Source organism: Hypanus sabinus, chromosome 19 (assembly GCF_030144855.1).
Source record: "Hypanus sabinus isolate sHypSab1 chromosome 19, sHypSab1.hap1, whole genome shotgun sequence".
NCBI classification, from domain to species: Eukaryota; Metazoa; Chordata; class Chondrichthyes; order Myliobatiformes; family Dasyatidae; genus Hypanus; species Hypanus sabinus.
In genome coordinates, this window is record NC_082724.1 from 55670748 (window position 1) to 55696414 (window position 25667).

The following is a 25667-nucleotide window of genomic DNA, read 5'->3' on the forward strand; positions in this document are numbered from 1 at the left end:
CACAGACCTAAAGGACAAACTACCTCCTTAAGTTCTGTAACAAATCTACTCTAGGTTATAATGATTTATAATCACAGTTATAATTGCTTGTTATGAATGACTTGCAATGTTTTTTATATAATAACATGCTACGGTTATGAGTTTGTTATAATGAAATATGGAATTTATTTCAGATTTCCTGCATCTGCATTTTGTTTTGCTTTTGATGATGAATTGTAAGCTGTCTGTGATTTATAATAGTGTACTTATAATGATATGGATCAATGATTATAATGACTTGGTAAGAACTCACATTGTTAATCCAATGGACATTCTAATTAGTGACATGCCAATGTTATTTCAGTCACCAATGACATATCTGCATATCCACCTGCACAAGTCTTAGCAAAGTGAATGGAACTGTACCCAAGTAGTCACCTTCACTAGTGAAAGAAGTTGGAAGCAGCTAAGATGGAGGAACTATATAAATTCCAACAATTATATTTTAATTTCTTATTCTACTTATCTACATTTACAGAAACCATTGCACCTTTAACATAGTCAATGAGATTGAGAATATTTATGCGTGGAAATCGTAACTTCACCTGCAAATCTTCTGGGGCCATTTATTGCATACAGTTCTCCCAATGTGGCCTCCGCTACATTGGTGAGACCTGTCGTAAACTGGGGCACTGCTCCGTCAGTCACCTCTGCTCCATCTGCCGAAAGCGGAACATCCCGGTGTTGCAATTCCCATTCCTGTTCCAACACATCAGTCCATGGCCTCCTCTTGTGCCATCTTGGGCTGGATGAGCAACACTCTATATTCTGTTTGGGTAGCCTCCAATCTGATGGCATGAATATCGAGTTTTCCTTTGAGTAAGACAAAAATTTCCTTTCACCACCCCCTTCTATTCCCCACTCTTACCTCTTCTCACCTCTTCCTGAGTCCCCTCCTCCCTCCCTTTCTCCTACCATCTACTCTACTCTCCTATCAGATTTCTTCTTCTCCAGCTCCTGACCTTTCCTACCCACCTGGTTTCACCTATCAGGTTCTAGCGATCCTCCTCCCCCTCCTCCCCCTTCCCCCCCTTTAAATTCTGGTGCCTTTTCCATCCCTTCCAGTCCTGAGGAAGAGTCTCAGCCTGAAACGTTGACTGCTTGTTCATATCCATGGATGCTGCCTCACCTGCTGAGTTCCTCTAGCATTCCGGGTGTGTTAGTTTGGATTTCCAGCAGCTGCAGAAGTTCTTGGGTTTATTAATATTTGATAGTCAGTACAGACCTGATGGGCCAAAAAGCTGTTTCTATGGTGTCTCTCTCTATGACTCAATGAGAAACTACCAAGAAAAAAAGGCTGAATTTCTTGGAATCAGAATCAGAATCAGGTTTATTATCACTGATGTATATTGTGAAATTTGTTGTTTTGCTGCAGCAGAACAATGTAATACATAAAATATACTATAAATTGCATCAAATATATTTAAAAATAAACAAATAGCTATTTGATGTAGTTTGGGACTCAATTCTCAAGTCAGTTAATTCAACTTGTTTATGTGCTCACCACTGTCTTTTACAGTTTAAGGTTGTACATAGGGCTCACATGTCTAAAACTAAATTGTCGCGGTTTAATCCTGACATTAGTCCTGTTTGTGACAAGTGTAAAGGGGGCGAGGCTTCTCTTATCCATATGTACTGGGCCTGTCCTAGTCTAGAGAAATTTTGGAGAGAAGATTTTTTAACTTTATCCCATATTCTTAATTGCCACTTAGAACCTAATCCTCTGATTGCTCTTTTTGGTTCCCGGGATGAGGCAGATATACATTTGAGTCTGACTAAATGTCTAACATTATCTTTTGCCTCTCTTTTGGCTAGACGCTTAGTTCTCCTTAAGTGGAGAGATGTTGCCCCACCCACCCATGCTCAATGGCTTAATGATATTATGTCCTGTTTAGACCTTGAAAAAATTCACTACTCACTTCTCAACTCAGACATAAGGGACCTTTTCTTGAATACTTTCACAACTCTTTAGATTGTCTATTTTCTTTAATCCCTTACTTTCAGCTTTTTTTCTTTCTATAAGTTCTATGGTGTTCTTTTTGTTTGAAGCTTCATTTTAGTTTTGGCAGTAGGCACTATTATTCTTTGTTTTTATTTATATTTACCATTTTGGGGGTTTGAATGCTCCGATTAATTTTTTTTTACATCTTGTAATGGTTGGCCTGGAGTTTTTTTTCCATGGGAGGGTGGGGAGGATACTAACTGCATATGATCTTTTTCTGGGTGCTTTTTCCTTACTGTTTTGAACTATATAATTATATGTTTATGAACTATATGTTTATTTTGCACTGTGTTAATCTTCATTTTGCTGTTGGGTTTTTGCTTGTAGTGGCTGTAGAAATGCATAAAAAATCAATCAATCAATCAATCAATCAATCAATAAATAAATAAATAAATAAATGGATTAGTAGCGTCAAACAAGGGGGAAATTAGTGATCATGAGTTCAGGGACCATTCCAATGTCTGATGACAGAGCAGAAGAAGCTGTTCCTAACACACTGAGTGTGTGTCTTCAGGTTTCTGTGACTCACAAAACACTTGGTGTCTCTTGAATTGTCAATACATGGCTTCCAGTTTAGAAGACAGGTATGAATCGGATATCTAAGGTGCAGCCTCACACACCTTCCATATGTGGTCTGTTTGAAAATTGGGATGAAGGTCTTTTGGAGCAATCGGAGGAAGTACTTTGAACATAAAGGGTGTCGAAGAACTCAAAATCCTCAAAAGGTCTTGATACTGGGCTAGTTGACCAGGTATGCATATTAAGCAGATTGGAGCTCAGGTGGGTAACTGGAATTGGAGTAACACTCGGTTTAGCTGAGTGGCCATTCAGCTCACAGATGATGCTGATGTCATTGGTTTGAATACCAACTCATTCAGCCAGAAGGATAAAAACAGGGAAATAACAAACAAACCATAAATACCAAGAGATCGCAGTCAAGAGAAAATCTGCAGAAGCTGGTAATTCAAGCAACACACACAAAGTGCTGGAGGAACTCAGCAGGCCAGGCAACATCTATGGAAAAGAGTAAACGGTTCTCACAGCTACCTGGATTATACCTCTTCCCACCCTGTTATTTGTAACCTTCTCTCAATTCCTCCGTCTCTGCCACATCTGCTCTCAGGACAAGGCTTTTCATTCCAGAACTAAGGACATGTTCTTCTTCAAAGAAAGGAGTTCCTTTTCTCCACCATTAAACCTGCCTTCAACTGCATCTCTTTCACTTTGAGCTCCCTATCCTCCTGCCACCCCACCAGGGATAGGGTTCCTCTTGTCCTCAACTACCACTCCACTAGTCTCTACATCCAGAACATAATTCTCCAGAACTTCCGCCTTCTCCAATGGGATCCCACGACCAAGCACATCTTTCTCTCTCCCCCACTTTCTGCCTTTGGCAGGGATCGTACCATTGTCCATTCATCCCTCCCCACTTATCTCCCTCCTGCCACTTATCCTTGTTAGCGGAACAAGTGCTACACCTTCCCCTCCACCTCCTCCCTCACTACCATTTAGAGTCCCAAACAGCCCTTCCAGGTGAGGTGACCCTTCACCTCTGAGATGTTAGGGTCATGTACTGTGTCTGGTGCTCCTGGTGTAGCCACCTGTATATCAGTGAGACCCGACGTAGATTGGGAGACCGCTTCACCAAGCATCTACGCTCCATCTGCCAGAAAAAGCGGGATCTCCCAGTGGCCACCCATTTTAATTCTAGTTCCAATTCCCATTCCGACAGGTCAATCCATGGACTCCACTACTGCCACAATGAGGCCACTACTCTTGTTGGAGGAGCAACACCTTAGGTACAGTCTGGGTAGCCTCCAACCTGATGGCATTAGCATTAAACTTCCTCTCCTTCACCATTCCCCATTCCCCATTCCCATTTCCCTCTCTCACCTATCTCCATGCCTCCCCAACACTTCCCTCAGGTGCTCCTCTCCCTGCCCTTTCTTCCATGGCTTCTGTCCTCTCCTATCAGATTCCCCATTCTCCAGCCCTGTATCTCTTTCACCAATCAACTTCCCAGCTCTTTACTTCATTCCCCCCCTCCCAGTTTCACCTATCACCTACAACCTTCCCTCCCCCCACCTTCTTATCCTGACCTCTCATCCTTTTTCTCCAGTCCTGATGAAGGGTCTCAGCCTGAAATGTCGACTGTTTACTCTTTTCCTTAGATGTTGCCTGGCCTGCTGAGTTCCTCCAGCATTTAGTGAATATTAGGAGATGCCAGGGGAATTAGAGATTCGCCTTGTACTAACCAGGGCACTGGGGTCGTGTGAATCCAGAAGTAGAGGCCTGAAGAACTCTAGAGGGCAAAGCCAAAGATCAAAGACAGAGGTTCAAAGGAATTCCTAGGGCCTGGCTTACCAAGGTCAGAGGCCCAAAGGTCGAGCCCATGTCAGGCATCCTGGAGTGAAGTCCAAAGTTGGAAGCCTGATGTACGTGAGTCTGAGAAATCAGGGACAATGAGTGGAGGCCTGGGTGCAGCTTGGCCTGTGATTTGGGAAAGGGGCTTGCTTTGTTGTGCTGTCTTGTTTTCTTATTGTTTTAGTTGTTGCTGCTTATGTTGTTCTGTGGAACAAACTATTTCAGTGCCAGAATGTGTCGGGGCATTTGTGGGCTGCCCCAGTATATCCTTGGGTGTGCTGATTGTTAACATTTCACTGAACATGTGGCAATACGAGAGAATCTGCAGAAATCCAGAGCTACACACACAAAATGCTGGAGGAACTCAGCAGGCCAGAACACCACTGGACACGGGCCTCCATTCCAAGAAACCTTCGATTACCACCGCCAGTTGGCATTTACAGTTTTCAAGTCATTGCCCTGAGACATTGCCTATCTGTCCATCAACACTGACTAATCTTCTTGCAGATCATCACCTTGTTGTGGTGGACAGGCTTGTGAGTTCCCAAGAGTGGTGCCATTTGGAGTTTCGCCATCTGCTGCTTAGATTCTGATAGGGTCACTCGCAGAGCAAGGGCAAGGCTCCAGACAAAGAGAGATCCAACCAAGACCTCGACAGTGAAGCTGGCTGAAGATGATGACACTCCACAACAGCATGAAGCCAGATGAACGCTCCAGCAGTGAAGGATCCCTGGTCGATTTGCACTCCATGCCACTGGACCCTGACCCTGACCCCGATCTGTGAGTGACCGTGTGATGGCTGCCTGTGCTTCAGCCTCCCCACGTTAAACAAGGTCACCACATGGGCATTCTCCATTGAGGGAATCCACCCCAACATCCTAGATTAAGTCCAAGTGGCAAAGGGGGCAGGATTGTGAGGTCAGGCAACCCCTCAGCAGAGTATGTGGTTCCTGGATTGCTTCTACAGCCACTTGAAGACTCACCAATAGACAACCCTCCGGAGAGACGTCATACTCGACTCCAGTTGTCACACTGCTGACTAACATGCTGAGTGTACTCAATAATCTCTTCTTACCGGAATATTCTTACGTTTTCTTAATGGGGAGACATGAGAGTGAGAATGATAAAAGAAAAATTTAAATCAGAAGCAAATTAACATAGCTTCCCAACTCAACAAGATAAAATACGCTTTAGCATTCAATAGCCCAGTTCATTTCTGACCGTTTACATGTACGAAAGTTGAATTATCCACTCCACCATGTTTCTTTGATCACTTTGCCCACAACCTCTCCGATTTCAACTCTGGAAGTTGCTACTGATTCTGTACGTGGACATTGTGGTGAGTTCATTCCTGGGGTCACATCAGCCCAGAACTAGCAGACACATCCAAACGGTGTGACTGGAGCTATAACAAACTCACTACTTCTGCCTATCATTCCCAGGCGTCAAGCCCCAAACCCAACATTATCGCAATCCCCTTTCTGATTGGACAACTGAATGTGGAGAGCAGTGGGGTGGGAAGTGAGAGAACGGGAACCCACAGTTGCTCCAGGAGGACGGAGAGTGGGTGAGAACAGAATTGTAGGCAGTGAAACAAAAGATCAAACTAACCCTTCCCTCCTATATAAACCCCCCCCCCCATTTTTCTATCTTCCATGAGTTTCTTGAATGTCCCTAATATATCTGCCTCTGCCACCACCTCTGGCAGGGCATTCCACATACCTACCACCCTCTGTGTAAAGAACTTAACTCTGACATGCCCTCCTATACTTTCCTCCAATCTCCTTAAAATTATTCTCCCTGTATTAGCCATTTCCTACCTGGGAAAATGTCTCTTGTCTATCCACTCAGTCTATGTCTCAAAACCGTTCACTTCACTGGATATCTCAGTGCACATGTGACAAATAAAGCTAATCTTGAAATCTTTAGATGCTGCCTGACATGCTGGGTGCTTCCAGAATTTTCTGTTTTTTTTTATTTTCAGATTTCTGATGTCTACATTTTTTGTTTAATTTTCACTTAGATGGAGTCCGACAGCTTAGAGCAGAATTCCTTCGATTCTCAGGGTGAGGTAGTGGCAGATGGAATTTCATCCAGAAAGGGTGAGGTAATGTATTTTGGGACGTCTATTGCGGGCTAAGCAAATACATTAGAAGGCAAAGACCACAGAAGTGTTGATATACGGGCAAGTCCATCGCTCCCTGGAAGTGGTGGGTAGGCTCATGAAGAAGGTTTGCTTTCCTTCCTACACAGGACTATTAGATTGGGGCATCAAGTTGCAACTTTACATAACAAGAGATTTAAAAGGGCCTTTAGGGGCAGCTTCTTGATGCAAAGGATGGTACATATTTGGAATGAGCTGTTAGAAAGAGTGGTTGAGCTCTTAGGCCATGTCCTTGGCATATTGAAAAACGGTCTGTTGTGAAACCCTGAGAGTGGGTCCCATTCCTGCAAGAACCAAAGTCAGCGTGGAACTCCAGGTCAGGTCTTCAAAAGAACCTTGAAAGGGAAAAATAAAGATATTAAAGATGGAAATAGAGCTGTTTCCAAAGATGCAAGCAAAGGAGTCGCTGCTTAGCGCCATCATGACTAAGCTCTGCCTTTGTTTGTATTAACAACCATCTCAGCTGGAATGTGTGGTAAGTGTTGATACACATTCTGATGCCAACAATGCCCACAAAGCTCAGCAGAGTTCATGGATAGCACACGGTCAGAAAGGGTTTAGAGAGCTATGGGCCAAATGGCAGGTGGGACCAGCTGGCTGGGCAACACCTTCACTGTGGACCAGTTGTGCCGAAGAGCCTGTTCACATGCTGTACGATTATATGATTCTAAAGCATCTCTCACGCACACGTAGAATAGGGTGTGCAGGTTTGGTTATCACACTATAGCAAGCATGGGGTAGCATTAGAAAGAGTGCAGAAGAGACTCTCCAGGATGTTGCCTGGAATGGAGGGCTTTAGTTACAAGGAGCAATTGGATGGTCGGGGATTATTCTCAAGCACAGGGGGATGAGGGGTGACCATGTTTTTAAAATTATGTGGGGCATTGATGGGGGTACATGGGGTGCTCTGAAGAGGTGTGTTGAGTTCATTCAAGGTTATCGTGTCACTGAGAACAATACATTACATACAGTATCAAATGTATCCTACGCTGATGTTGCCTTTATTTATTCATACTGCATTAATAAAGATAGGAACTGAGGCAGTCAGCCGACCTGTCAAGGAAGTATAATAATTCATCGTAGATTACAACTGATGTGCTTCTTATCTCTATTCAGCAGGCTTACTTTCACACATTTTAATACCCTTGACAACACAAATCAATCAAGTTTTTGAAATTTCTGATACCGTCTGTGCTGTTGGGTGAACGGAAGCCAGAATTAGAGGTCTCTGAGTGACAAAAAATGGCTCAGCAGGTCAAGCAGTTGTCAACATTTTAGGTCGACATTCTGGTTCGAAATCCTGCACAAGGACCGCGAGTGGCAAGCTGAGGTGGCCAGCATAGAGAGGAGAAGAGGAGTGGTGATACTGGATTGGTGTATCAAGGAGGAGTATAAGATAACAGGTCGGTGGCGTCCAGTAGAGGTGAGCTGGAGCTTTGGAGTTGGGGACCTGTGGCAAGTGAATAATAGAGGCAGACAGAGAGGGAGAGAGTGGAAAGAGGAGAAGGGCAGATGGAGCAAGGTGTGGGTAGGGGAGGGTGAAGGCTGGACACTGTTGCTGAAGCACAATAAGCAGAAACACAAAGAACTACCAGAGCACCACACACAAAATGCTGGAGGAACTCAGCAGGTCAGATAGCACCTGTAGAAACAAACAGTCAACGAGACCCTTCTTCAAGAATGAAAAGGAATTGTGAAGACAGCAGAATAAAAAGGTTGGGTTAAAGGAATGAGGATAGCTAGAAAGTGATGAGTGAAGCCAGGTGGGTAGAGAAGAGGAAATCGAGAGGGGAGTGGACCATGGGAGAAAGGGAAGGAGGGAGGTGATAAGGCAGGTAAGGAGCAGAGATCAGAGGCCAGAGTGGGAAATAGAAGAAAAGGGGAGGGGGGAAGGAAAAAGTAATTTTACCGGAAGGAGAAATCGATGTTTGTATCATCATGTTGGAGGGTATTTAGAATCTGGTGTTGCTCCTCCACCCTGAGAATGGCCTCATCATGGCAAAAGAGGAGCACATGGACTGATGGTTGGCCACAGGGAAATTCCACTTCTGGTGGATGGAGCAGAGATGCTCAACAAAGCAGTCCCCTAAACAACATCAGGTGTCACCGGTATCGAGGAGGCTGCATAGGGAGCACCAGACACAATAGACCACCCCAACGGATTCACGGGTGAAGTGTTGCCTCACTGGGAAGGCCTATTTGAGGTGTTGAATGGAAGTGCGGGAAGGGGTAAGTGGGCAGCTGTAGTTTGCAGGGGTATGTGCCAGGAGGGAGATTAGTGGGGAGGGATGAATGGACAAGGGAATAACAGAGTGAGTGGTACCTGTTGAAAGCGGAGAGAAGGTGGAGAGGTAGGATCCTGTGGAAGATGCTGGAACCAGGGTTAGACTTGGTCTTCTCAACACACTACATTGGAAAATAAGACACAGAGTGAGTAAGAGCCAAGCAGGAGTTGACTAGATAAACTGCAAGAAATGCCCCTGTCTAACACTCATTTTGGTTTTATTTAAAAGGAGTATTTTAGTCTTGATTATCTGGGCAAAATTTGTTTCACCTCAGAAAGGACTTGAACCCATAATCTTTGATTTAAGAGGGTAGTGTCTTATCCATTAGGCCACTAGGTACATGCAAGGGTATGGCTGAACTTGGCACCTTGACCCTGAGTCTCTATACGACATAGAACATAGAAAACCTATAGCACAATACAGGCCCTTTGGCCCATGATGCTGTGCCAAACATGTACTTACTTTAGAAATTGCCTAGTGTTACCCATAGCCCTCTATTTTTCTAAGCTTCATGTACCTATCCAGGACTCTCTTAAAAGACCCTATCGTATCTACCTCCACCACCATTGGCAGCCCATTTCACGCACTCGCCACCCTCTGCATAAAAAACTTACCCCTGATATCTCATCTGTACTTACTTCCAAGCACCTTAAAACTGTGCCCTCTCATGCCAGCCATTCCAGCCCTGGGAAAAAGCCTCTGACTATTCACACAATCAATGCCTCTCATCATCTTATACACCTCTATCAGGTCACCTCTCATTCTTCATTGCTCCAAGGAGAAAAGGTCAAGTTTACTCAACCTATTCTCATAAGGCATGCTCCCCAATTCAGGCAACATCCTTGTAAATCTCCTCTGCACCCTTTCTATAATTTCCACATCCTTCCTGTAGTGAGGTGACCAGAACTCAGCACAGCACTTCAAGTGGGGTCTGACCAGGCTCCTATAAACCTGTAACATTACCTCTCAGCTCTTAAACTCAATCCCACAGTTGATGAAGGCCAATACACCGTATGCTTTCTTAACCACAGAATCAACCTGCGCAGCAGCTTTGAGTGTCCTAAGGACTCGGACCCCAAGATCCCTCTGATCCTCCACACTGCCAAGAGTCTTACATTAATACTATATCCTGTCATCATATTTGACCTACTAAAATGAACCACCTCATACTTATCTGTGTTGAACTCCATCTGCCACTTCTCAGCCCAGTTTTGCATCCTATCAGTGTCCTGCTGTAACCTCTGACAGCTCTCCACACTATCCACAACACCTTCAACCTTTGTGTCATCAGAAAACTTACTAACCCATCCCTCCACTTCCTCATCCAGGTCTTTTATAAAAATCACAAAGAGTAAGGGTCCCAGAACAGATCCCTGAGGCACTCCACTGGTGATCAACCTCCCTGCAGAAAATGACCCGTCTACGACCACTCTTTGCCTTCTGTGGTAAGCCAGTTCTCTGCCCCTGAGTCTCCGTATGACATCCCTGCCCCTGTATCTCTTCCTTCTCAGCAGTGGTTACATTGACTATTGGTCAGAATGTTAATTATGCCAATATAGTCTTTTGCAGGATGTCCTTGTGTGTTCAGACTTTGAGTTGCAGTGGTTTACAAGATGACAGATACTCTGGAATCTTCTGACGTTTATCCAGTGATGGGAGAGAAGTAATTATAAGGATTGATTAATTCACGACCTACCCTCTGAGAGACCAGACCAGAAAACCCCTCCCACATCCGCAAGCGAGAGGCCTATGCACTATTGTCTAGGGTGCTGTAACTGGGCAAAGCTAACAGCACACTTGATGCATTTTTTAATTTCTATCTAGATTTGTTTTCCTCTCTACAGCTACCGGTATCATATGCTCAGCAACAGTTGATACACTTCAGGCCATCTGATCAATGAAATGTCTTTGATTATTGGAAATGTCACTGCTTGTCGTGAGGAGAAAGGTTTACGAAGGTATCATTAAGCATTTTGTTTTGTCAGGTATCTGTCATGGTCATCATTTGCATGGACTCATTTGACTTAGTGAATGTTGTGTTACACTCTCCTGTCTCTCTGTCAAAGCGCAGGGTCTGTGTGGCATCTGTCCACATGTCATGAAGTTGCTGATGCACCTCAAGCATTCTCTTTCTAAATTAGCACTGGTAACCAGAAGAGCGGAGAGCAGATCCCTGACATGGACCCCCCACACTGTCCTCAGCAACAGTGTTCACTTGTGATTACTTGAGAACCAGTTCATAATGCAGCTTCTTCGATGCGATGCTGCTGGAAGTAGGGTTTCCCATTGTACGTGTACTTGTGCCTGTGACAGTAAGCCCGACTTTGTCACTGTATTGTTGTGAATGTGGTGTCCTGTAAGACTGAGTTAGCTGTGGATAGTCTTTTTGCTGACACGCACCATGCATGTTCATTTCAGCCACGAACACCCAGTTGGACATAGGTAACTCAGAGATATAATCTGGTGAATATCTGCATCCCCTGTACTACAATGACATTGTGTAAGCAAAACCACGTAGAATCATACAGTGTGGTAAAAAGATCCTTCGGCCCAACTTGTCCATGCTGATCACAAAGCCCATCCAATCTAGAGTCATTTGTCCATGTTTGGCCCATATCCTTCGAAACCTTTCCTGTCTATGTATCTGTCCAATTTTACTTTAAAACTTGTTATTGTACTTGCCTCAACACTTGCTCTGACAACTCATTCCATATACTGTATGTACCACTCTCAACATAAAAAAAAGTTGATTATTAAATCTCTTTCCTCTATGTGCTCCAGTTCTTGAATTGCCAACCCTGGAAATTGACTGTGTGCACTCACCTTATTTATAACCTCACTTCTGTAACATCACCTCTCAGTCTTCTGTCTTAACCAGATTCAAATTCATTTACCTGTCACATCAAAACATACAGTGAAATGCGTCATTTGGGTTAACAACCAACACAATCTAAGGCTGTGCTGGGGGCAGCCCGCAAGTGTCACCACACATTCTGGTGCCAACATAGGTCATGCCCATCATGTTCAGCAGAACAATAATGCCAACAGAACAGCAGCAACAAAAACACCAACTGCAAAGCAAGTCCTTTCCTCCCTCCCATCCCCCCCACCCATTTGCAAACACAGTCGGGCCTTCAACCCAAGGACAGGCCACATCCGGGCCTCCAGTGGATCTGCAGACATCGGGCCTCCAATTTCCAGACATGCTGACCCAGGGGCTTTGAACATCGGAGCCCGACTTCTGTCTTTGACTTTCAGGCTTCCATCTTCGCTATTGACTCCAGGACTTGCCCATCATGACTCTGAATTCCAGGCCTTGAACTCTGAACTTGTGTTGCTGTTTGTAAGAATTATTAGACATTTATACCAATATCCTTTCACTCCTCAGAAATTCTAAAGTATTAAATTCCATCTGCCATTTTCCTACCTGTCCCACCACATGGAAGATCACCACTTCTCCCACTTCCTTGGTGAGAGAGGGCTGGCAAGAAGCTTACCACCACTAATGAAAGCTGGTGGGGATCTTGATGCCTGCCAGAGAGAGGTTTAAGAGATCTGAGGGAAAAAAATAGCCATTTCAAATGTGGAATCTCCCTGGAAGATCCCAGAGTGTAGAAAGTTGTCAAGAGTGACAACGGGACATTGAGAGGATACAGGGCCAAACTGAGAAATAGCAGATGGAGTTCAACTCCAAGAAGTGTGAAGTGATTCATTTGGAAAGGCTGAATCTGAAGGCAGAATTCAGGGCTAATGGCAAGATTCTTAGTGGTGGGGAGGAACAGAAGGATCTTGGGGTCCACATCCACAGATTTCTCAACATTGCTGCGCAAGTTGATGGGGGTGTTAAGAAGCATTATGATGTGTTGGCGTACATTAGTCAGGAGATTGAGTCTAAGAGACACGAGCTAATGTTGCAGCTGCATAAGAACCTTAGTTAGACCACACAGAATGAGGAGGCATCATTTGAAGGTGATTGGAGGTTAGAGATAAGATTTTACATAGAGAGTGTGGGGTGTGTGGAACACACTTCTGGAGGTGGTGGTGGAGGGAAATAAATTAGGGACACTAAAGAGACTCTTACATGGGCAAACACGAGGAAATCTGCAGATGCTGGAAATTCAAACAACACACACAAAATGCTGGTAGGGACACTAAAGAGACCCTTAGACAGGCACATGGATGATAGAAAAATGAAGGGCTCTGTGGGAGGGAAGGGTTAGATTGAACAGAGTAAATTAATAGGTTGGCACAAATTCATAGGCCGGTGGGCCTGTACTGTTCTTTTTTCTATGTCTGGTAATTTTCATAAGTTGCACCTCCACTCGAGGAAGTTAACTAGTAATTGAATGGTTCCGTTTAATATCAGAGAATGTATACAGTATACAGCCTGAAACTCTTACTCTCTGAAGACTTCCTTGAAATGGAAGAAAAACCCCAAGGAATGAATGACATAAAAAGCAGAAGAACCACAAAGCCCTTCTCCCCCCTCCCATGCACAAGCATCATCAACCCTCCCTCTTCATTCCAGCAGAGAGCATCAGCAATCCCATCACCCCCCATGCAAATCCCCGAACAGAGACCATGGTCTACAGTCCTTCAACAATTAGTGTTCATCCCAACAGTTCAACATCCCACAGGCTCACTCTGTCACCCACAAGGGGGAGAGAGAGAGAGAGAGATATCACAGTGAGTGGGGGACAAACAGCTTGCTATTTCGATGTTACAGCCTACAGCACCGCTGTTTATTTTGAGGTTCCCTGGACTCTCACACCATCGAGAGAGAGGGAAGGAGAGAGGGATCACATGAGTGCAGGGGCCTCCAACAGCTGCACCCACTGCCTCGATGTTTCGATCCCCCACGATGCTTCAATTTGCGACACCAGTAAGAGATCAGGTCCACAGGGCCGCACAAGGCCGCACTCCAAAGGCACCGTCTTCCGAGCCACTCCTGGAGCTCTATTTCCATCTTTAATACCTCTACTTTCCCCTTTCAGGTTTCTTTTTAAGACCCTGACCTGGAGTTACACACTGACTTCGGTTCTTTGCGGGAATGGGACCCGCTCTCGGGGTTTCACAACTGGCCGATATTCAACATGCCAAGGACATGGCCTAAGAGCTTCACTCGCCTACGGAGGTCCAAGATTTCGGGGCTCTGGAGACGGGTGGATCAAAGGTTGGTGTCACGGCAGGAGACTGGTGTGTCTTTGGGAGATTGGAAGATCTTTGGCTATTTTCCCCAGAGACCTGAGATTTTTGGGCACAGAACTCAGGAAAAAGCTATACAATGGACTTTTAACATCATAACTCAGCGAGTTGTTTGCTATGTCTCCCCTCTCGCTGTGAAATGGAGACACCTCTTTATTAGGGAGAGTGAGAGCCTGTGGTATGTTGAATACCAGGTGAACGACTGGTCTTTGGGGTACGCAAGTCTGTGTCTTTGCTGCAGCCCTGAGTGCTCAGTGGTGGGCACCAATGCTTTTTTTTTTGCTGCTGGGGTGGGGGGGGGGATTGATGCCTGCTGCCACTTACACTCGGGAGGGAGAAGAGCTGAGGGGGGACTTCAGGGTTTAAACATTTAACCATCATTCATTCTTTGGGGACACTCCTCTGTTTTCATGGAGCATTGTGAAGAAAAAGCATTTCAGGATGCATTCATTTCTCTGACATTAAATGTACCTTTGAGATATTGAAAGCTCAGCCAATCAGCAAACTGCAAGAATGGGAACACACTGCCACGAAGAACCGTGGTTTGTGTGCAGCTGTCAATCACGGACTTTGACAGGACCCAGCACCCTTGAAAAGGAGAGAAGAGACATTGGAAGATGATGGGCTGGCAGAAGTCTCCCTCTGGTGCCATCTTTAGCTCCGCCCCCACTTCTACTGCAGAGGGAACAGCGGGTCTGAGGAAAGCCAGTCATTCCAGGTATGAATGAAATCTCTAAACATATTCACACAAGGAGGATGGACTACACAGTGCCAACCTGTGATATGGGGATTGTTGTTTGAATGTCCCCATGGTATCTGCTCAGAGCTTAGTAGAGGCAGGTGCTGGGAGATGATGGTACTGGCTGTAGGAGATGACCTTAGCTTCCTGTGGTCAGGGCTTTGGGTGGATCCAACTAGACTCTTGAATTTTAATACTACAATAGCAGAATGATTAGATTTAATGACTTTGCACAGATTGCAGATGATTGCACAATGACTGGATTTAACCCCATGCAGAGTGAGGAAATTGGAATAATCATTGGCAGCTCCTCCTCAAGGTTGCCTTTTTTCTGGTATTAAAGAGACAACAAAGCCCAGAGTTTCAACTATTTAGTGCACAATTGTCCTTCTCAACACAAAATTCAGTGCTCATCTCACTGACAGAGGGCTTTTATATTTGTCGCTCCTGACTTTGGATGTTCTTCTGTACGTCCATTCAGAGTAATTCTTACCAAAAGGGGAGTTTGAGCTCAAGAGCCGGGAGGTAATGTTGCGGTTCTGTAAAACACTAGTTAGACCGCACTTTTTGTATTGTGTTCAGTTCTGGGCATCTCATTACAGGAAGGAGTGGAAGCTTTAGTGAAGGTGTAGAGGAGGTTTACCAGGATGCTGTCTAGCTTAGAGAGCATGTCTTATGAAGATAGGCTGAGCGAGCTAAAGGCTTTTCTCCTTGGAGAGAAGGATGAGAAGTAACTTGTTAGAGGTGTACAAGATGTTAAGAAGTGTAGATTGAGTGAATAGTCAGATACTTTTTCCTAGGGTGGAAAGGGCTAATATGAGGGGGCATAATTTTAAGGTGATTGGAAGAAAGAATAGAGGGGATGTCAGAGGTAAGTTTTTCTATGCAGAGTGGTGGGTGCATGGGACATTCTGCCAGGGGTGATGATAGAGGCAGATACATTAGGGACATTTAAGTAACTCTTAGATAGGCGCAGGGATGATTCAAACTGGAGGGCTATGTCAGAGGGAAGGTTAGATTGATCTTGGAGAAGTTAAAAAGTCAGCACATCATGGGCTGAATGGCCTGTACTGTGCTGTAATGTTACTTTCTGTGTTTTGAAAGCTCCCGATGCTGCACTTGTTAGTAGACTGATGCTACTGCCATTAGTGCAGGTATCATATTCACTGGACTCACTTTGTGGAAGTGGGTGTTGGCAATCATGTTAATGCTTTTGCCATGTAAGCATGGGAAAAAATCCTTCCAGTAAAAACCTGGTTTCATGAATGAGCAGCTGTTTTATAACCTACATGATGAATTTCATTACATTATGAAATTTATTATCTAAGTATGTACAGTTATATACCATTGTACACTACCTTGAGATTCATTTTCTTGCAGGCATTTACAGGAAAATAAAGAAATCCAATAGAATTTATGAAAACCATACATAATCTAAGACTGACAACCAATGTGCAAAAAGAGACAAAGCATGTAAATAAAAAAAAATCCGGAAAACACGAGTTGTCGAGTCCTTGAAGATGAATTGATAGGTTATGGAATCAGGTCAGTGTTGAGGTGAGAGAAGTTAAGTACGGCAGATCAGGAGTAATGACTGCTCCTGAACCTGGTGGTGTGTGATCTAAAGCTGCTGTTCCTCCAGCCAAGTAGAGTGAGGCCTTGACGATCGATACCGGTTTCTTGTGGTAACACTTCTTGTGAGTGTGTTCACTGTTGGGGAAGGGTTTGCCTGTGATGAACTGGGCTGTATACACCACTTTCTGTAGACCTTTAACATGGGTGAAGATGTTGCATTTTATCTTCCAGGACACTTCGATAATATCCTCGAATCTCTTCCACCTGGATATCTTTCCCCATGACAGAACTTGGGGAAAAAAATTGCCTCTGTCAGACATTATGACTCCAACCCAAAACAGACAAACTAAAAATCTGAATTTATTCGGATCATATCCTAAAGCCTGGAATTTTTCCCTGGAATTTTGTACACAGCACAGCTGCAAAATGTGATCTCATCCAGCTCACCATTCACCGCTCAGAAGAATGTGACTAGCTCAATAGGAAGGAATCTGTTTGAAAATACGTGGGAGGAAGGCTGTTTGTTCTCATTCACTGCAAATGTTGGGTCAGGGTAACTGTCAACAACACAGAGCAAGCTCATGTTTATACTGAGCTTATCATATCTCTCAGCAAAGTGCTTCACAGGCATTGAGTTACTGGAAATGCAGTCATTGGAAGTAGCTGTTCTGAACTCAGTGATGTAGGACTTCAGGCCTACTGACCCTCCTGTCCGACAATGGCAGCAAGAAGCGGGCATGGCCCAGTCAATGAAAATCCTTGATGATGGATGCTGCCTTCGAGAAGCAGTATCTGCTGAGATAATGTCAATGGTGGGGAGGGCTGTACTTGTGATGGACCGGCCTGTGTCCACTACTCTCTGCAGCTTCTTTGCAGTGCAACAGAATAGCTATATCAGGCCATGAAGCGACCAGTCAGGATGCTCCGTGCTCCGGGGCAAACGCTTTTTAAATAGCGTCAGCTACACGCATTTGTGTTCAAAACACATACAAAATGCTGGAGGAGCTCAGAGGAATAAAGAGCTGATGTGTTGGGCCAAGACCCATCATCAGGACTCTGGTCCTGATCAGATCCAATCCTGGTGAAGGTCTTGGCCTGAAACATTGTCCCTTTATTCCTGTCCATGGACCTGGTGAGTTTCTCCAGCATTTTGTACGCGTTACTCTTTGAGTAATGTTTCGTGTTCAAAGTAAATTTATTATCGAAGTACCTATATGCTGTATACTGCCCTGAGATTCATGTTCTTACCAGCATTCACAGTAAAACAAAGAAATACAATAGAATCAATGAAAAAACTGCAAGGACTGACCAACAACCAATGTGCAAAACAAGACAGATTGAGCAAATAAAATAAACAAATAAATAAATAAATAAATAATACTGAGAACGTGAGTTGTAGAGCCCTCGAAAGAGCCGTGGGCGTCTGCCTCCTTCCCATTCCAGGGACTTCCAAGTATTTCATTGTATGTGAGATGCTTTGGGATTTCTTAAAGTATGGTGTGACGGAAGGTGAGCTGTTTCGTTGCGCCTGCAACCGGATAAAAAAATAGGTTAAATATATATTAGTATTTTCCCCCACCCATTGCTGGGAGCAACGATGGTTGACTGAGCTTCCTTATTTGCATTTTAATACAACAAAATCTCCAGAGGCATATTCAGCTTAATTATTTTTCTGTTGTCAGTGTGAATTTCCCAAAGTAATGGTGACCATGCATTACTAATGATGGAATTAGTGTTTCAAACAGCCTGTAATTTATCTCTGGCTTCTTGCTGTTCTCCATGGTTTAGCCATGCTCTAAATGGCACCCCTTCCATATGCAATGATTCTAACCTCACTCTCCAGATCTTTATTTTATTTGGATATATGATACGGTAACATCCCCACCGTCCAATTAAACCCTTACATCTTTGGAATGAGGGAAGCTGGAAAAACGCACACAATCACAGGGAGGATGTACAAACTCCTCACAGACAATGGCAGGACTTGAACTCCACTGTGTACTCAGATACTCTTCTTGGACTATCCCTGCTGGTTAGGGATGATTTGTCTCCACGCCAGTTCTGAGGGGTGCAAGATGCTTGTGGGTGGATTCTTTAAATATGAGATGCTGTTGTCCACCAGTGGCTTGACAAATGATATCTCGGTACAACGACAAGGAGAATCCGGATGTTTATAATGCAGACTCTGTTGTTCAGAGTTTATATACACATTTACACTAAGCACGTACATGCACTCTAGCTTCATACAGTTACATGACCTTGGACATACCTCTTTGTCTGCCCCCTCCCTCACCACCCTTCTCTGCTTTGTTCCACCATCCCTTGGTTCCTGTCCCTTTTTCCCCTCTCGATTTCCCTGCAGTGTTACACAGGCGCTGTAATAGTGTTACACTAATGGCTCTGAGACTATGCCACCCACCCAACCCATCCAGATGGTCAATCTTCACATGTTCAGCAGGAGGAGTCCAAAAGCAGACTACAGACATCCCATCTCTCCCAGAAGTTCTGGGAGTCTCCGGCAAATCGATAGTGGCTCCCTGACACCCACAAATGCTATACAATACCCTGGAAATTGATTTTTGGGAGAGCGAGAGCTGGGGATCGGGAGCGGGAGAGGGAGAGCTGAGTTTAACAGGCGTCATTCGTTCATTAGCATAGCTAACATTATTTAAACTACCTGGCTAGCTGCTAAGGAGCCACTTTATTGCAGACATCCCACCTCTCCCGGGAGTCTCCCGCAAGTTGATGGTGCTACCTCCCTGAAATGAGCTTTTGCAGGGTGGGTTGTCTGAAACTATCCATACTCAGACTGTGGGCAGTGGCTCTGGGATTTGATGTAGTGCTTTGATCCAAAATGTTAACAAGTCCTTCTCCTCTCATCAACTGATGAGTTCCTCCAGCAGATTGTCTTGTTATTTTTATTTCAAAAATAAATGCTATTCATAATAAAGTATCTATACAAAAAGAAGAAACAGTGCAAATCACTTTATATGCTTACTGCAATTGGATCAATACATTCAGAAGTGTTAGAGCATCTTTTATTTTCTATATATTCATCACAGGTAAAGCCCACCCCACCACTGAGCACATCTACGTGGAGCATTGTCACAGGAAAATACCATCCCTCATGAGGCAACCCACCACCAAGGTCATGCTGTCTTCTCTCTGCTACCATCAGGAAGAAAATAGAGGAACCTCAGGACTCAGAGCACCAGGTTCAGGAACAGTTATTACCCCTCAACAATCAGGCTCTTGAACCAAAGGGGAAAACTTCACTCAACTTCACTCACTCCATCACTGAAATGTTCCCCCAAACTATGGGCTCACTTTCCTCATATTTATTGTTTATTTATTTATTATTATTTCTCATTTTTTGTATTTGCACAGTTTGTTGCATTTTGCGCTCTGCTTGAACACTAAAGTTGGTGTGGTCTTTCATTGTTTCTATTATGGTTATTATTCTATTATGGATTTATTGAGTATGTTCACAAGAAAATGAATCTCTTTGAAAGTGGAACTTTGATCTTCAGTGCTAGTCATGTGACTCTCTGGGGCAATAGATACAAGGGGTTACCTCACAAGACTTGTCCCTTAATCACCCAGTAGCAGAAGGAGCCCAGACTATGATCCTTCCTCACAGGGCTGCACCGAGCTTCAGTATGTCCCTCTGCAGCCCGGAATGTGCCAGTCAGTAGCATATCTCTACAGACATCTTGCTTGCTGTGCTGGAAGACCAACAAGTTCCAGGCACACCAAAGAATGTCTTTCACAAGGCTGATGATCTTAAAGCTGCACTTGTCATCATTCTATGGAAGCAGCCTGTAAATCAAAGAACCTTGTATTACACAGCTGCTCAGAATGAATTAGACAAGGATCCTTGCAGCTTTCACCGTAACCTCTTAGGAAATCTGAAAAGAGGCTGGCGACTGTTTCCCCTTCAACAGCATTGTCCCAAAGGCAGCATGCTTTAGTAGTGACCGTACAGGAAAGCTCTGACAGGGAGCTGCCCCGTCACCGCCAGCCGGTTTGTTGCTCCAGATTCCGGCATCCGCAGTCTCCTGTGTCCTCATCCTTTCCGAGAGCTGGCTGAGGCCAGATCCAGCATCCAACCAGTCACATTGAGCTGAGACAAAACAGGAAATGTTGGAATTATTCAGCTGAGTCAGGTGATTCAGGTCAGTGACCCATAATCGAAGCACGTGTTAAATAGGCCTGTTTGTGTTATGGAGATAGGGGAAAGATGAAACAGACAAAGAAATATCTGTGATAGGGTGGAGACCGAGAGAAAATGGATAGCCAGCTCTGACACCATTTTGTGACATCTATATCTATTAATGTTTACACTGTTTTTCTCTACATAGTTTCTGACTAACCTACTAAATATTGCCAGCAACGTTGATTTTTATCTCAGATTTGCAGCAGCAGCAGAGTCTTGAGCAACACACACAAAATGCTGGAAGATCTCAGCAGGTCAGGTGCAGGAATCTGCTTTTTACCCAATGACCTGGGGTCAGCACAGATCAGGACTCTTCCTAGGCAATCTCATATGAGAGGGATGACTAAATAGTATTTGGCCTGTGGCTATTATAATAACCTTTGCTTCTGGGCAGTGGACTAATCAAGAGTGAGGTTCAAGAGTGTGGTAATCAACCTAGGCCTTGGTGGCTCCTTGTGGAACCATCCTTGGTTTCCCCAGTCAGTACAGATTAGCAACATCATCTCCTCTACAATCACCATTAGCACATATCAATGACCAGGCTGTGTGCTTAGGCCCCTGTCCACTCACTTTATACTTACGACTGTGAGGCTAAGTACAACTCCAATGCCGGATTCAAATTTGCTGACGATACCACTGTTGTTGGCCAAATGAAATCAGCACATAGGAAGAAGATGAATGGTACCACAACAATAGCTTTTCACCCAATGTCAGCAAAAACAAAGAACCGATTATTAACTACTGAAAGAAGAAATCGGAGGTCCATGAGCCAGTCAACATTAGGTGGAGAGGAGAGGAACTTTAATTTCCTCGGCATTATCATTTCAGAGGATCTGCCTGGGTCCAGCATGTAACAGCCATTACAAAGAAGGCACAACAGCACATCCACTTTCTTAGCAGTTTGTGAAGAATCCGCATGTCATCTAAAACTTTGACAAACTTCTATCGATGTACAGTGGAGAGCATCCTGACTGGTTGTATCACAACAATGAGAAAGCCTACAAAAAGTGACGGAAAAATGAGGAAATCCACAGATGCTGGAAATTCAAGCAAAACACACAAAATGCTGGTGGAACGCAGCAGGCCAGGCAGCATCTATAGGGAGAAGCACTGTCGACATTTCGGGCCGAGACCCTTCGTCAGGACTAACTGAAAGAAGAGATCAGTTTTCTTTTCTTTCAGTTAGTCCTGACGAAGGGTCTCAGCCCGAAACATCGACTGTACTTCTTCCTATAGATGCTGCCTGGTCTGCTGCGTTCTTCCAGCAAGAAGTGATGGATACAGCCCAGCCCAACGCAGGTAAGGCTCTTCGCACCAGTGAGCACACTGACAAGGAGGACTGACAGTGCAGGAAAGCAGGGACCCCCACCACCCAGATCATGCTTGCTTCTCGCTGCTGCCACTGGGAACAGATACAGACCCACACCACCACATTCAGGACCAGTTATTACCCTTCAGCCATCAGGCTCCTGAAGCATCATAGGTACATTCACTCACCTCAGCTCTGAATTTAGTCCACAACCTATGGACTCACTGTCCAAGGCACTACAACTCGTGTTCTCAGTGCTTAGTTATTACTTGCTTGTTTGTATTTGCAGACTTTGGCTTCTTTTGCACATTGGTTGTTTGTCTGCCTTTGTGTGTAGTTTTGTATCCATTCCATTGTATTTCCTTGTCCTACTTTGAATGCCTGGGTAGTGTCCAGTGACATACACGTGCTTTGATAATAAATTTACTTTGAACTTTGGTTCCCTGAGGCCTCCTGAGTCAGACACCCTGCAAATGATTCAGTAATCCACACACACAGTCAACCTTCGGACTGGAAACAAACAATACTTCAGCAAGGCCGGTAGGTAACCTGCTATGCCACTGGGAGACTGAGTTTCCTTGCCCCCTGGCTCCATTGATCTTCTCTGGCCCCACTATGTTACTGATAGTGGAAGACCCAGTCCTGAAGCAAGATTTTGACACAAAATACCAACAAATACTTTCATCCCACAAATACTGCTCAACACACTGAGTACCTCCAACAAATTCTTTGTTACTTCAGTGCAAAACCTGTAACCGCCCATGTTCCAAACCTCAAATTTGCTCCTGACCGGGATGGCAGGGAAATGACTTGAACATTGCCCATAAAGTTGTTCACTTAAATTACCAGCCAATAAGGCAAAGGCATTGAAATGAAGATAGATCCTCATATTTTCCGTCAATATTTTTAAATATTTTCTGATTTCCATTTCGTCCCAGCAGCCCCAGTGACACATCACCAGCTCCATCTTTCTTTGGATCGGTGGCTACAGGTATCAACGTTTCATACGTGATGGGGGGGAATGTCAAAGAGGTGGGGAGTTAAATTACTGATTAGAAAGTTTGTCATGGCAACAGTGAGAGAAGACATCTTGCGTGCTGTCCAGTGAAGCCATAGGCTTAGATCTCTGGAACAAGGAAGGTACGGTCACTGTGACGGGGTTACAGTATACTCTAGGCCTCTCAATAGTCAGTGGGAACTAGTGGAACCATACGCAGGCAGATCATGAAAAGATATAAAAATGACGAGACAAACGGTGAGGATGGCAAGCTTACCGTTACAAATGAGAATCTCGGATGACAAATGTTTTTGTAAGCTTAGTCAAGAGGGACAAGAAAGCATATGTAAGGTTTAGGAGGCTGAAATTAGACAAAATCCTTAAGGAATATAAAGGAAGCAGGAAAGAACTTGCACAAGAAATTAGCAGAGACTATAAAAACCGTGAAATATCCTTAACAATTAGTATTAAGGTGAACCCCAAGGTATTTTATACATATGTTAGGAGCAAGACTGTGGGTGGGGAAAGGGTAAGTCCTCTCAAGAAAAAAAGGATGGAATCCATGCCGTGGAGGAAGCTAGTGAGGTCCTTAATGAGTTCTTCATATCAGTATTCATCAAGGAGAACAATGACGGTGAGATTAGGGACAGGTATGGTGATATCCTAGGACTTATCAATATTAAGAAGGCAGAGGAGTTAGACACCTTGCAAATCATTAAATTGCTTATGTCTCCAGAGCCTGATGGGATTTATCCCAGGATATTGAGGGAAGCAAGAAAGGAGATTGATAGAGATTGTTTATTCCTCTTTAGTGGGATGCCAGAAGACTGGAGAATAACCAATGTTGTTCCTTTGTTTAAGAAGGGCAACAGGAACAAACCAGGAAATTATAAGCTGGTGAGAGTCACTTTAGTGATTTGGAAATTATTGCAGAGGATTTTTTGGGACAGGATTTACTCTTTATACAAAACTTTTCATCTCTCGATGTTCTTCCATTCTATATTAAGAGGTGTTTAATAACAAGTCGGTTGGTCTATAACACCCCCAGACCCGTGACGTCCCCCATCTTAAATATAGTTATTAGCTTAGCTAGCTGTCGGTTCCCTGGTACTGCACCTTTTATTCGAATAAATCATTAAATATGTGCAATAATGCTTTTGCAATCTCTACCATAGATTATTTTGATACGTGTAGATGGAATCCATTAGGAGTTTCGCACTTTTTAAACCTGATTATTTAATGACCCCTTTGCTCTTTTAAATATGCTTATTATTCATTAAATCATTCTGTGTTGGGTCCATCCTTTTCACTAATCAATACTGAAATTAATATTTCTGCCACCTCTCTGGCTTTCCATTAGTAGCCAATCTGAACCTTCCATTTCTCCTTCTTGCGTCTGCAAGGTATTTCACTTTGTTGTTTTATTGCTTTTAGAGCTCCATAGCTGTTGACTGGTTTCCTACTTGCCTTTCTAGGTGATATTTTTTACTCCATTCCTCTGAATTCCTTCATGCTCACTCTCATGACAGACTCTCCTGCTCTCAAAGTACATCTATGCCTTGCAGCAGGGGCTGTGACCCGGATTATTAGCTCCCGCAGATGTTGCCTGACTTACTGAGAGCTTCCAGTATTTCTATGCATAATATGCCTCCTTCCCTGCCCTCTGTTGTTCCCTCATGTTCTCATTGCTCTATGGAGTGTACTGAGTGTTAAGTTTGTTCCTTTTGGCAGAATATATTTCCTTCTGCACTCTGTTGAATATTTTTAAATATTTATCGCCATAATTCTACATTGTTGGTTGGCCATTTTGTCTTGAGCCTTCCTTAGTTATCTTTTCTCCAATCGATGGTCTTCTTTGTACCTTTGCTATTCAAGAACGAGAGACGTGGCCATGGTGCACCCTTTGTTAGATATCAGACGGATGTCGGTCTTGCAGAGATTGGACAGGGATTCACCCCCAGGTCAGAGGGTTCTGGAGCCAGACTTCCACGCAGGCAGGAGGAATGAGTTCCAAGGACTCCTGGGTTGGCAAATCAATGAGATCGGAGTTTGAGGCTTAGCGTTCAGGGTCACGCCATCGGCAAGCACAGAGTTTGAGGCCAGGTGCTCAGTGATCAGCATGCCCAGGGATCAATACTGAGGATTGAAGCCCAAAGACGTATTTGGAAGTCCTGAGGTCAAGGTCCATTGGCCAGGGCCGTCTGTGAATCTGCTGGGGAGGTCAAAGCCCAGTGTCTGCGGGCCTGTCCTCAGCTTATAGGGCTGTGCACATTCATAGTTATGGGTGGGAGCGAAGAATGGGACTTGTTTTTGATGTTGTTTGTTGCTCGTTCTGTGTTCTCCTGAACATTGTGGATATGGCACTGGAATATTTGGTGACACTTGCGGGCTGCCCCCAGCACACCCTGGGGCATACTGGCTGTTAATGCAAATGATGCATTTCACTGTATGTTTCAAATTACACATGACAAATAAACTAGAATCTTGAATCTATTATCACCGCAAAGTTTATGTCTGGTATGACAAAACATCGTGGAGACCCAGCCTTAAGAAGGCAACATACATCATCAAAAATCCCCACCGTCTGGGCCAAGCCACTTCGGCTCCTCATCACCAAGTTCAAGAACAGCTCCTTCTCTTCAAAAACAACCAGTGAGCTCTTGAACTAATTGACACAACCAGAGTTCAGCAAAACTCCGGCTACTTTGATCACTTTGCACTAAAACACAGTTTGTGACTTTTTGTTCTAATTGTAGCATTTTCTTGTACTAA

At 44.2% G+C, this 25667-nt stretch overlaps 1 long non-coding RNA gene across 1 annotated transcript; it reads right to left on the reverse strand.

Annotated features, from left to right (window-relative positions):
• Nucleotides 1–6377: 6377 nt before the first annotated feature.
• On the reverse strand, nt 6378–22277 carry LOC132377941 (uncharacterized). The gene is made up of 4 exons (XR_009506850.1): nt 22087–22277; nt 11678–11748; nt 8893–8975; nt 6378–6904 (listed from the first exon to the last, which is right to left on the reverse strand). It is a non-coding gene; the product is annotated as an uncharacterized LOC132377941 (long non-coding RNA).
• Between the last annotated feature and the right edge of the window lie 3390 nt (nt 22278–25667).